This window comes from Coregonus clupeaformis, chromosome 10 (genome assembly GCF_020615455.1).
Source record: "Coregonus clupeaformis isolate EN_2021a chromosome 10, ASM2061545v1, whole genome shotgun sequence".
Lineage (NCBI taxonomy): Eukaryota > Metazoa > Chordata > Actinopteri > Salmoniformes > Salmonidae > Coregonus > Coregonus clupeaformis.
Genome location: NC_059201.1, coordinates 62,690,321 through 62,704,191, shown reverse-complemented (window position 1 = coordinate 62,704,191; position 13,871 = coordinate 62,690,321).

Here is a 13,871-nt window from a genome sequence, read left to right as displayed (position 1 = left end):
GATGAGAGGTGTTGGGTTTGCGCCAGACATAGCGTTTTCCTTGATGGCCAAAAAGCTAAATTTTAGTCTCATCTGACCAGAGTACCTTCTTCCATATGTTTGGGGAATCACCCACAGGCCTTTTGGCGAACACCAAACGTGTTTGCTTATTTTTGTCTTTAAGCAATGGCTTTTTTTTGGCCACTCTTCTGTAAAGCCCAGCTCTGTGGAGTGTAAGGCTTAAAGTGGTCCTATGGACAGATACTCCAATCTCCGCTGTGGCGCTTTACAGCTCCTTCAGGGTTATCTTTGGTCTCTTTGTTGCCTCTCTGAATAATGCCCTCCTTGCCTGGGCCATGAGTTTTGGTGGGCGGCCCTCTCTTAGCAGGTTTGTTTTGGTGCCATATTCTTTCCATTTTTTAATAATGGATTTAATGGCGCTCCGTGGGATGTTCAAAGTTTCTGATATTTTTTTATAACCCAACCCTGATCTGTACTTCTCCACAAATTTGTCCCTGACCTTCATGGTGCCGCTTGCTTGGTGGTGGTCCTTGCTTAGTGGTGTTGCAGACTCTGGGGCCTTTCAGAACAGGTGTATATATACTGAGATCATGTGACAGATCATGTGACACTTAGATTGCACACAGGTGACTTTATTTAACTAATTATGTGACTTCTGAAGGTAATTGGTTGCACCAGATCTTATTTAGGGGCTTCATAGCAAAAGGGGTGAATACATGTGCACGCACCACTTTTCCGTTATTTCTTTTTAATACTTTTTTGAAACAAGTTATTTTTTTCATTTCACTTCACCAATTTGGACTATTTTGTGTATGTCCATTACATGAAATCCAAATAAAAATCAATTTAAATTACAGGTTGTAATGCAACAAAATAGGAAAAACGCCAAGGGGGCTGAATACTTTTGCAAGGCACTGTAGCATTCTCCTGGCATCCGATCAGATTTGTCCGTCAGACTGCCAGATGGTGAAGCGTGATTTATCACTCCAGAGAACACGTTTCCACTGCTCCAGATTCCAATGGAGTCGAGATTTACACGACTCCAGCTGACGCTTGGTATTACACATGGTGATCTTAGGCTTGTGTGCAGCTGCTCGGCCATGGAAAACCATTTAATGAAGCTCCCGACGAACAGTTATTGTGCTGATGTTGCTTCCAGAGGCAGTTTGGAACTCGGTAGTGATTGTCGGAACAGAAGACAGACAATTTTTACGCGCTATGTGCTTCAGCACTCGGCGGTCCCGTTCTGTGAGCTTGTGTGGCCTACCACTTCACGGCTGAGCCGTTGTTGCTCCTATAAGTTTCCACTTCACAATAACACCACTTACAGTTGACCGGGGCAGCTGTAGCAGTGCAGAAATGTTACGAACGGACTTGTTGGAAAGTTGGCATCCTATGACGGTGCCACGTTCAAAGTCACTGAGCTCTTCAGTACGGGCCATTCTACTGCCAATGTTTGTCTACGGAGATTGCATGGCTGTGTGCTGGATTTTATACACCTGTCAGCAATGGGTGTGGCTGAAATAGCGGAATCCACTAATTTGAAGGGGTGTCCATATACCTTTGGCCATATAGTGTATATGGAAAAATACACAAATAACAGTTGACCTATCGACAACTCTTGGTCGACCAATTTGTTGTTGGGGACAGCCCTAGAAAGTGCATAGGTGTAAGTGAAGGGTAATCGCTAGTGAAACTGAAACTAGCATTTATTTCATTTTATAGTTATCGGAGAAAACTAATTGGAGAGAGAATGTGACACGTACTTCTGAGCTGGATCCTCCGCAGCATGAAGAAGATGAGGATGGCGATGAGGATGATGGCAATGCCCGCACCAATCACCATCCCCATCATCTAGACAGGAACAGAGAGACAGAGAGAGAGAGAGACGGACAGAGGGAGAGAGATGTGGAGAGAGACAGAAAGAGAGAGGGGTGCAGCCGGTTGTTAGAGCATAATTATAACGATTTCATGGAATGAAACACCGCACACCAGACCACAACAGCACAACATACAAACTAACCATGCTCGTCTGTAGCTCTTCTTCCACTAACGCCTTGATGTTGTTAAACCCTTCCTGTTGGTAGACAAAAAAAGAGAAGTGAACAACCATGTGAAATAGCCTATATACTACGTACACAGGGAGCTTTTTCCAGTCACTGAGTTAAGTAACTGATGTGTAAAGGAATTCAGGGCTTGGGATTTGCCATGCCTGGGGAAAGGAATGTCAGAGGAGGAGGAATGATGACGTAATCTGGGTTGAATCAGGCGTGGATGACAATTTCCAGAGAGGGGCTTTTAAAACACATCCAGTCACCCAATGTGTTGAGTTTGGCCTAACTATCATCAACAACAACATCCTCTTCTGTTAGCACCCCACCCTACTCATTTTATTTCTATTGTTCATCCCTCCTTCTGTCATTCCCTTCTTTACCCAGCTTAATGCAAAAAGCTCCATATAAATACATGGGACAACAGATCTCACTAACAATATTTTTGATGATGATCATTAGAATAAAGTAAGCCTAATTGCCTTCTGTCCATGTTGATTTAGTTGCCTTGTGCCCATGTCAGCCTGGCCCTGAGACCAATAATAGGAAGAGTGACTGCTGCTGCACCAAACAGCAGCACAGAGCCCATTGAGACATGACACAATCTGATTTGGCTGTGATCAGCTGTCTGTACTGTGTCCAGCTGTGTGTGTATGAGAGAGAGTGAGTGAGTGAGGGAGTGAGAGAAAGAGAGAACAGGAAACAGAGCAAACTAGAGAGGAAACAAGAGAGCGCGAAGGAACGAGTGAGAGAGAGCCAAGAGTTATCGTAGAACTTGAGTGATGTCCTGCCAAAAAGACCTTCCCTGTTCTAATCGCTTCGCTGATTAAGACTAGGCCCTATGTGACTCATTGAAGGAGTGGAGATAAGCTTATTTACAGTGTTGCTGCAATAGAAAGTGTGTGTGTGTGAGTGAAGGAAATGGCTGAGTTGACCACTGGTCACGTGACCAATCAGATAGTGTATAACTATGGGGCAAGACCAATGGGCTTTTAGTACTCTGGCTCTCAGCCAATCAGTGATTGAGCTGTAGGGGGAGGGCGGTCAGTGATTATTGATCAGGAGTAGAGACAAAAGAAAAAAGAACTCAGCTGCAGTTATTGATGAGAAGTAGGCTATGGTCTGACAGATGGTGGACACATACTGCTGAAGACACATTTCAGTTGAATTCATACAGTTGTGCAACTGACTGGGTAGCCTCTTTCCCCTCACTCGCTCTATGAGAGTGGTACAGTAGTAGTTGGTGAGGTCAATGGGGCCAGAGTAAATGCTAGAGGACCGGATTGTGCGTTCTCACCTCCAGAAGGACATCTGCATGTTCTTGGACCTCTTGTTCCGAGGTGCTCTGTCCCATTCTAACCCCGCCTCTTTACCAGGCTGGTCCATCAACGGCCTCTAAGGAGACAAAACAGGATGTTGGCATTAGACATGCAGGCTACTGTTGACATATCACACGCGCACACACACACACCGCACACAGACACACGTCAGTAGTAATGCTAATTGCTTTCAAGTAGCATGGAAGATAAAACCAAACCACAAGCGAAACCTGGATTTTACAAAGAGGAATGACTAACAGAATCATACTAAATACTATTTAGCATGCATTTATGACTCATTGCTCTTTGTAAAGAAACCTGGATAGGGTTGCAAAATTCTGGTTACTTTCCTAAAATGTCCAGGTTTTCCAGAAATCCCAGTTGGAAAATTCCCTGAATCAGGAAGCGATAAGCAGGAATTTCAGAATACTCCAACCAGGATTCCATGAAAACCTGGGAACTTTGGGAAAGTCACCAGAATTGTTCAACCCTATCCAGGTTTCTGAGAGGTACTGCTGTTTATAGATAAACACTACCAGTCAAAAGTTTTAGAACACCTACTCATTCAAGGGTTTTTCTTTATTTTTACTATTTTCTACATTGTAGAACAATAGTGAAGACATCAAAACTATGAAATGACACATATGGAATCATGTAGTAACCCCCAAAAAAGTGTTAAGCAAATCAAAATATATTTTATATTTGAGATTCTTCAAAGTAGCCACCATTTGCCTTGATGACATCTTTGCACACTCTTGGCATTCTCTCAACCAGCTTCACCTGGAATGCTTTTCCAACAGTCTTGAAGGAGTTCCCACATATGCTGAGCACTTGATGGCTGCTTTTCCTTCATTCTGCGGTCCGACTCATCCCAAACCATCTCAATTTGGTTGAGGTCGGGGGATTGTGGAGGCCTGGTCATCTGATGCAGCACTCCATCACTCTCCTTCTTTGTAAAATAGCCCTTACACAGCCTGGAGGTGTTTTGGGTCATTGTCTTGTTGAAAAACAAATGATAGTCCCACTAAGCCCAAACCAGATGGGATGGCTTATCGCTGCAGAATGCTGTGGTAGCCATGCTGGTTAAGTGTGCTTTGAATTCTAAATAAACCACATACAGTGTCACCAGCAAAGCACCCCCACACCATAACACCTCCTCCTCCTCCATGCTTTACGGTGGGAAATACACATGCGGAGATCATCCGTTCACCCACACCGCGTTCACAAAGAAAACCAAAAATCTCAAATTTGGACTCCAGACCAAAGGACAGATTTCCACCAGTCTAATGTCCATTGCTCGTGTTTCTTGGTCCAAGTAAGTCTCTTCTTCTTATTGGTGTCCTTTAGTAATGGTTTCTTTGCAGGAATTTGACCATTAAGGTCTGATTCACACAGTCTCCTCTGAACAGCTGATGTTGAGATGTGTCTGTTACTTGAACTCCGTGAAGCATTTATTTGGGCTGCAATTTCTGAGGCTGGTAACTCTGCTGCAGAGGATAAGTTCATTAGAGGTAAGTCTGGGTCTTCTATTCCTGTGGTGGTCCTCATGAGAGCCAGTTTCATCATAGCGCTTGATGGTTTTTGCGACTGCATTTGAAGAAACTTTCAAAGTTCTTGACATTTTCCGTATCGACTGACGTTCATGTCTTAAAGTAATGATGGACTGTCGTTTCTCTTTGCTTATTTGAGCTGTTCTTGGCAAAATATGGACTTGATCTTTTACCAAATAGGGCTATCTTCTGTATACCCCCCCCACACCTTGTCACGACACAACTGATTGGCACAAACGCATTAAGAAGAAAATAAATTCCACAAATTACCTTTTAAGAAGGCACACCTGTTAATTGAAATGCATTCCAGGTGACTACCTCATGAAGTTGGTTGAGAGAATGCCAAGAGTGTGCAAAGCTGTCATCAAGGCAAAGGGTGGCTATTTGAAGAATCTCAAATATAAAATATATTTTGATATGTTTAACACTTTTTTGGTTACTACATGATTCCATATGTGTTATTTCATAGTTTTGATGTCTTCACTATTATTCTACAATGTAGAAAATAGTAAAAATAAAGAAAAACCCTTGAATGAGTAGGTGTTCTAAAACTTTATGCATAAACAGCAGAGCATCTTAGCCAAGCATCCATTACAGTCAATGTAGGATGATGTCATCCCCAATCCACATCCATACCCCTCCCCCACTGAAACTGGCAACATTATAATCTCCCAGTCCAAAACCTAGTTAGAGATAATAACAATGCTCCAATGACACACAGGCTACGTCCCAAATGGCAGCCTATTCCCTAGACAGTGCACTACTTTCGACCAGAGCCCTATGAGCTTTGGTCAAAAGTAGTGCACTATATAGGGAATAGGGTGGCATTTGGAACAGCCACAGTGACTGACAGGTCATTCAGATGATGATCCAGAGACCGACACAATCCTACTGTGCCCAGATGGCATGGCATGATACTACCCCGCCATCCCTTTTCCCATGACCATCTCCCTGAAGGCTGGTCCTCGAAGAGGGTTTACTCCCCCAGCACTATTTGGGTTATTACTCCTGGGATTTAGGCCTAGCACTGACCAATGAAACTCCACCCCCATCTGTTCCCTTCATCATCTCTACTGGATCTCTCTCCTCTTTACTTTTCTTCCTCCCACTCCATACATGTATCACTACATCACAGCAGACATTCCAGCTAGCTTAGCATTCAAACCTCCATTAACTCTCACTGAAACTGAACAAACATACCCTAGCTAGGCTAACAAAAACATACTTAGCAATACAAGCTAATATGATATGGTTTAGGACTACTATGTACTTTCAACCCGGCTCAAGGGCTAATCCATGACATCATGGTCTAAGAGCCAGAGACAAAGTGCTGCATTGGGTGAAATCAAATCAGAGAGAGTGACAGACAGTGGAGTGTCATATTGCATAGCCCATCACAAACAGACCTGAAACAGGATGTGTAGTGTTAAGGTCTAGTCTCTCTACCACTCTCTCATCCTCCACCCTTCATTCGTGTCTGACTCATGAAACAAAACTGTAAGTACCCAAAGTACTGAACAACATCTATATTTTTCACAGCTGTCTATTTAAACACCACAAACCGATGCTGGCACTAAGACCACACTCATCAAGCTGTATAAGGCCATAAGCAAACAAGAAAATGCAGGTAGCCTGGTGGGTAGGAGCGTTGAGTCAGTAACCGAAAGGTTGTTGTAAAAAATGTAAAATGTAAAAATGTAAAAATGTTGTTGGATCGAGCTGACAAGGCAAATATCTGTCATTCTGCACCTGAGCAAGGCAGTTCACCCACTGTTCCCCGGGCACCGATGACGTGGATGTTGATTAAGGCAGTCCCCCGCACCTCTCTGATTCAGAGGGGTTGGTTAAATGAGGAAGACACATTCCAGTTGAATGCATTCAGTTGTCTGACTAGGTATCCCCCGGCACTCCTAGTGGCCGGGGACTTTAATGGAGGGAAACTTAAATCCGTTTTACCTAATTTCTACCAGCATGTCACATGTGCAACCAGAGGAAGAATTTTTTTTATAAAACAACCTTTACTCCACACACAGAGACACGTACAAAAGCTCTCCCTTGCCCTCTATTTGGCAAATCTGACCATAATTCTATCCTCCTGAATCTTGCTTACAGGTTTTTAGATTTAAAAAAAAATGTATTACAAATAATAAACTGAAATATCACATTTACATAAGTATTCAGACCCTTTACTTGGTACATTGTTGAAGAACCTTAGGCAGCGATTACAGCCTCGAGTCTTCTTCGGTATGACGATACAAGCTTGGCACACCTGTATTTGGGGAGTTTCTTCCATTCTTCTCTGCAGATCCTCTCAAGCTCTGTCAGTTTGGATGGGGAGCGTCTGTCCAGAGATGTTCGATCAGGTTCAAGTCCAGGCTCTGGCTGGGCCACTCAAGGACATTCAGAGACTTGTCCCGGAGCCACTCCTGCATTGTCTTGGCTGTGTGCTTAGGGTCGTAGGTGAATCTTCGTTACAGTCTGAGGTCCTGAGTGCTCTGGAGCAGATTTTCATCAAGGATCTCACTGTACCTTGCTCCGTTCATCTTTCCCTCGATCCTGACCTGTCTCCTTGTCCCTGCCGCTGAAAAACATCCCCACAGCATGATGCGGTTACCACCATGCTTCACCGTAGGGAAGCTGCCAGGTTTCCTCCAGACGTGACGCTTGGCATTCAGGCCAAAGAGTTCAATCTTGGTTTCATCAGACCAGAGAATCTTGTTTCTCATGGTCTGAGAGTCTTTAGGTGCCTTTTGGCAAACTCCAAGTGGGCTGTCATGTGCCTTTTACTGAAGAGTGGCTTCCATCTGGCTACTCTACCATAAAGGCCTGATTGGTGGAGTGCTGCAGAGATGGTTGTCCTTCTGGAAGGTTCTCCCATCTCCAGAGAGTAACTCTGGAGCTCTGTCAGAGTGACCATCGGGTTCATGGTCACCTCCCTGACCAAGGCCCTTCTCCCCCGATTGCTCAGTTTGGCCGGGCGGCCAGCTCTCGGAAGAGTCTTGGTGGTTCCAAACTTCTTCCATTTAAGAATGATGAGGCCACTGTGTTCTTGGGGACCTTCAATGCTGCAGAATTATTTTTTTGACTAACCTGTACCCCCGCACATTGACTCGGTACTGGCACCCCTGTATATAGCCTCGTAATTGTTCTTTTATTGATACTTTAGTTTATTTAGTAAGTATTTTCTTAACTCTTATTTTTCTTAAAACTGAATTGTTGGTTAAGGGGTTGTAAGTAAGCATTTCACTGTAAGGTCTACACCTGTTGTATTCGGCGCATGTGACAAATAAAATGTGATTTGATTCCTATGTTCACAAATTCCCAATTCAATGAAATACCATGGTAAACTAGGCCTAATCATGATTTTATCCAGCCAAGCAGTACTGTCTGGCTCTGGCAACATCACATGCTCTGTTGGTGTGTGCTGTATAGACAACAAGGAGGCCCAGGGTTATTATAATGAAAGGAAAACATTCACGTTTCTATTTGCTCATCGTGATATTTTCCCTGCCCCTCACTCACAGTTGAAGTGCTAGGCTTTGTGTAACTTATGGGTGGTGGTCGTGGAAAGAATTTGCTCTCGAAGGATAAAAGACAATTAAATCAATCAGGCAAACATACAGTACTGAGTGTCCAATGATCCCAAGAGCGAGTTGCCGTGTCCCTTCATGCCATTTCAGTGAACGTTAACAGTGTTTTCACAGTGTATTTCCTATACTAACTCTAATGCATTCATTGCACAGTACTAGTACAAGGCTTAGGCTAGCTGTTATGTGCCAGAATTATTACAGAATAATAAAGATGACGGTTAGTGAAAAGTGTAAAATGTTACCGAAATCTCCTCTAGCAGAAGCAGAGTAGGCCTGTCTCTCTCTCTCCCACCCTCCAGTAATGCCTCCATATAGGTTGTTGGCGATTCCCATTGTTCTCATAAAACAATGCTGCCAGTGTTGATGTTCCTAGGCCCAGGCATGCAATGGACAAACTCTCGCTTTCCCTCTCCCCCTCTATTCCTCTCTCCCTTCATTCCTCCTTATCTCCCTCTCACACCAGTAGCAATAATAACACAACCAGGCCTGTTTTATTTACGTACACTGCACATTCTGGGCCAAGGACTACCAACATCAACAACAGCCTATAGCACAGGGGTGTCAAACTCATTTTAGCTCAGGGGCCACATGGAGGAAAATCTATTCCCAAGTGGGCCGGACGGGAAAAATCATGGTATATATAACTTAAAAACAACAACTTCAGATTGTTTTCTTTGTTTTAATACGATCAACATACAACATAAAGCTGGAGCCTGAGGACAGTGTGTCCAAAATAGTACAAGCACAACATCACTATTAATCATAAAACACTTCAAGTTTATTTGAAAATTCTAAAGAAAAAGAACACACAAACACACAATGCCTCAGTGATTAACAGAACTGTTTCACAGATCACAGAACTATATCAGGGTGTCATTTCTCAGGCAGAAATGTAGATAAAAATAATGAAATCCTGTTCCCCAAACAAGTGCAAGAACCACAGAGTCAAGAATAGGTTAAATATACAAATAAAATAAAATCAATTAAAAACAATAGCACATCAACATAAAAACATATAAACATAAATCTGAAAGCGTTGCTCAAACTCCCGTAACAGACCCGTTATTTTATCTTTGAACCGCTTCATGTCTGCCACATGTTGGGTCGCGCACACATTTTTCAGACAGGGGAAGTGAGCTGCATCACCACCGGCAAGTTTCGTCTCCCTCAATGACAGCTTCAACTTGAAAGAACGTATGCTGTCATAATACTGCGTGACAACTTTGTTGCGCCCTTGCAGCTGTTTGTTCAAGTTATTCAGGTGCTCTGTAACATCCACCATAAATGCAAGGTCCGGCATCCATTCTGCGGAATGAAATTCTAACACTGGTTTGCCCTTTTCTTCCATGAGCTGTTCAATTTCTTCTCGTAAATCAAAGAAACGCCTCAGCACAGCACCTCGGCTTAACCATCTTACCTCAGTGTGGTATGGCAGGCCATAGATGTGGTCTTTCTCTCTGAGAAGGCTGTCAAACTGACGGTGATTCAGGCTTCTGGATCGGATGAAATTAACAGTTTGGATGACCACCTTCATGACGTTATCCATCTTTAATGACTTGCAACACAAAGCCTCCTGGTGCAAAATACAGTGAAAAGTCCAAAAATCACATCCTCCATTTGCAGATTGCACTTTCTCTCTGAACTTTGTCACAACGCCTGCTTTTTCCCGATCATTGAGGGCGCACCATCTGTAGCCAGGCTGACAGCGGGACCAGTCCACTCCGACCCTGTCCAGCGCGCCGACGAGTGCGGTAAAAATATCAGCTGCTGTCGTTGTATCTGTCATCGGCATCAACTCCACGAACTCCTCGGTGACGGTCAATGTGTCATCAACTCCGCGGATGAAAAAATGGCCAGTTGTGCAACATCTGTAATGTCCGTGCTTTCATCAATTGCAACCGAAAACGCAATAAATGACTTTACTTTTGCTTCAACTGGCTGTCCAAATCCACTGAAAGATCGGAAATCCTGTCTGCAACTGTGTTTCTTGTCAGGCTGATATTTGCAAAAGCCTGCCGCTTTTCAGGGCACACAATCTCCGCTGCCTTCATCATGCATGTTTTTACAAATTCACCCTCACTAAATGGTTTTGAAGCCACTGCGATTTCATTAGCAACGAGGTAGCTAGCTTTCACTGCAGCGTCACTGATGTCTCGGCTGTGAGTAAACACAGACTGCTGTTTCTTCAGACCCGCCAACAGTTCATTCACCTTCTCTCATCTCCGCTGTCCTTGAAAGTTGTCATATTTGTCGGCATGAAGACTCACATAGTGGCGACGAAGGTTATATTCTTTCAGCACTGCAACATGCTCTGAACACACCAAACATACAGCTTTCCCATTCAATTCCGTGATTAAATAGGATGACCATTTTTCTTGGAACACTCTGCGTCCACTTTTCTCTTTTTTGACAGAGACATATTGGGGCAATGAGGGTGCTAAAGCACATAATGTTAAAAGTAGAAGCCGTAATAAATATCGCGGGCAAAACAAAGTAGCTCATTGGCTGCACGTGCTTGACCTACTTGCTCTTCCCCGGTATAAACAGTTTGCTTGCTTAACACAATTGCTATTGCGCCATCCAGTGGACGCAATTGGAACAGCAGTTTATTTTATTGAAAAATTGCAGCGCATTTTTATACTTTACAAAAAAAAATTTTTTTTTTTTTTTTTTTATCATCTCGCGGGCCGGATTAAACCCGTTTGCGGGCCGTACGTTTGACACCCCTGCTATAGCATGTTGTTTATACTGTGTCAGCCTGTCAGACCCTAGAGAACAGACAAACTACTGTGGGGACTATGGACTGGAACATAGGCTAGGCCTACTAGCTTGCTCAAATGAATTGGTCTTGCCCTTTTGATTCGTTTCAGATAAGTGTACAACTAATTAATTTGGCTTGGAAATGTTTTATTGCAAATAAGGATGGCATCGTTACTATGGCATGGTAGTTGTGCAATACAGCAATGACAGAAAGGACATGAACTCTGTGACTTAGCCCACACTCTATGATGTGCAATAACTAGGGCCAGAGAGAACAGAAACCAGACATAAGCATATGGCCCAACTTGACCTTTGCTCCCTAAAAAGTCTAACCATTAGCACTTGGCTTGAACCATACTACCGTTTTCAAATGTGTAGGTTAAAAACACATTATAGCTTTTGTGACATGAATTAGTAGCTCATGAGTCGTGTGAAGTTGTGAACAGTAGCAGGACAGTGTGGCAATAGTAGGACAGCTCAGGTTTCTATGTCAAAATAGTTTTTGCATAATTCGCAACCCTGGCGTGTGGTGTTGCATTACTAGCCCTCATTAATCATCTGGTCGGCCCTTTAGTAGCCCTAGCTATAAAGAGCCATTTGTAAACAGAGAACGCGGGACATTTTTAAGGCCCTGTCCGATGAATTGATAGTGAAAGAGAGGGTTGTCTTTCTCCACATCGAATCGATCGTGCCTGACTCGTTCATTTGAATCTAATGTAGCCGCATTCTAGTTCGGACCTGCGGTACTGAAACTGGTGAAATGATGCTAATTTCGTGTATAGCCACTGTTATCTACCTAAGCAGTACAGGGCCAAACATGTTCTGGAAAGCCCATTAGAAATTTGAACTCAATGAAGTAATCTCAGTATTTTGTAGCTAGTTAGCTAGGTACATAGCTAACAGTTACAATGTGTGCCTCTAGTACACCACGACATTCAGTAGACTAGCTACAGTAGCTAGCTAAGTTCACGCGCTTTGAAACAGCAGGTAAGCATAATTCACCTCCCTAACTAGCCGTTAACTATGGCCCCCTCTAGTTAGCGTTGGCATATGACGACCGATGATGCCAACACAAAACAGCTAACGTTAGCTCGTTGTTTACGAAGAGACTAACCAGCCGTAGCAAATACCTCAAATGTAGAAATACAGTCGCTTTCGAATTTCACCAAGTCGGCTCATGCAGAAATCCCACCAGAATCTGGTTAATACAAAGATGCTGTCTTTTGACCTCAGCAGGGACAACGCATATTGATTGACATGCTCCGCACAGCTCGAGCGCTATCTGGACATTGGTGACACAATCGCTACCACAAAGACGCATGCATATGTCAATTTATGCAGCTAGACAGACCTCTCACTAGCAATTTCATGATATTTATCGACCTGTTAAGTGATTAAAATGTGAATAAAACGATAACCGCCCTTACCTGAACTGAGTGTTTCTCGTCAATCGTTACAGTACTGTCAAATAACACATATAGCGGAAATTATATGTAAAAATAACTCCTCCTATTTTTATTCCACATGAGCCGCAGGCCAATCAAAATCTGAAATTGTAGATCTCTAATCCAATCTGCATCCAGGGATGAAATGTTGCAACATAGCCCGCCTACTTTTATCTAGATATGAGAGAAGTAGCCAATCGCACTGCAAGGTGGAGAAGGAGACGCTACAAATAGACCTGTGATTGGCAAGGTGTATTCATGACTGACGATTACACTAACCAGTAACAAGAGACAACAAACCAAAACTGTATTGTACAAAGTTTATTATCGTGCATGATTTTAGTAAATTAATCTTGATAACTGAACACTCACTTTAGTTGATAATAAAATATTTATGTTGGATCCTTGAACCTGACTTGAAACTAAAGGCAATACATATTGATCAACTGGGTATGTAGTCCATGACATTGCCCACTTTCTACAGGTGCCATCATTATAAATTAAAAATAACATTATTTTGTGTAATTTTTTTAAATCTTCAGACATCTACCAATATGTATATTAGATAGGTATTATTAGGAAATATAAGGCAGCGCTTTATAAAATATAATGGTATCCTTCCATTATTAATTCCTCAGTGCACATCAGTATTTAGTATTGAATGAGGGATAGATTGATTCAATCACTATTGTGATGGTTTAAATACCCTATTATTAGGGTAACGCAACATCCATAACGCTAGGCCCTCTCCTCTTTTCTCTGTACACCAAGTCACTCGGCTCTGTCATATACTCACATCGTCTCTCCTATCATTGCTTTGCGGATAACACTCAACTTCTAGTCTCCTTCTCCCCTTCTGACACCCAGGTGGCGACACGCACCTCTGTGTGCCTGGCAGACATCTCAGCTTGGATGTCGGCCCACCAGCTCAAGCTCAACCTCGTCAAACCTGAGCTGCTCTTCCTCCCGGGAAAGGCCTGCCCGCTCCAAGACCTCTCCATCACCGTTGACAACTCCACGGTGTTCCCCTTCCAGAGTGCAAACATCAAAGCAGTTACTCGTTCCTGCAAGTTCATGCTCTACAACATCCGTAGAGTACGACCTTTCCTCACAGAGGAAGCGGCGCAGGTTTTACACTGCTGCTACTTGCTGTTTA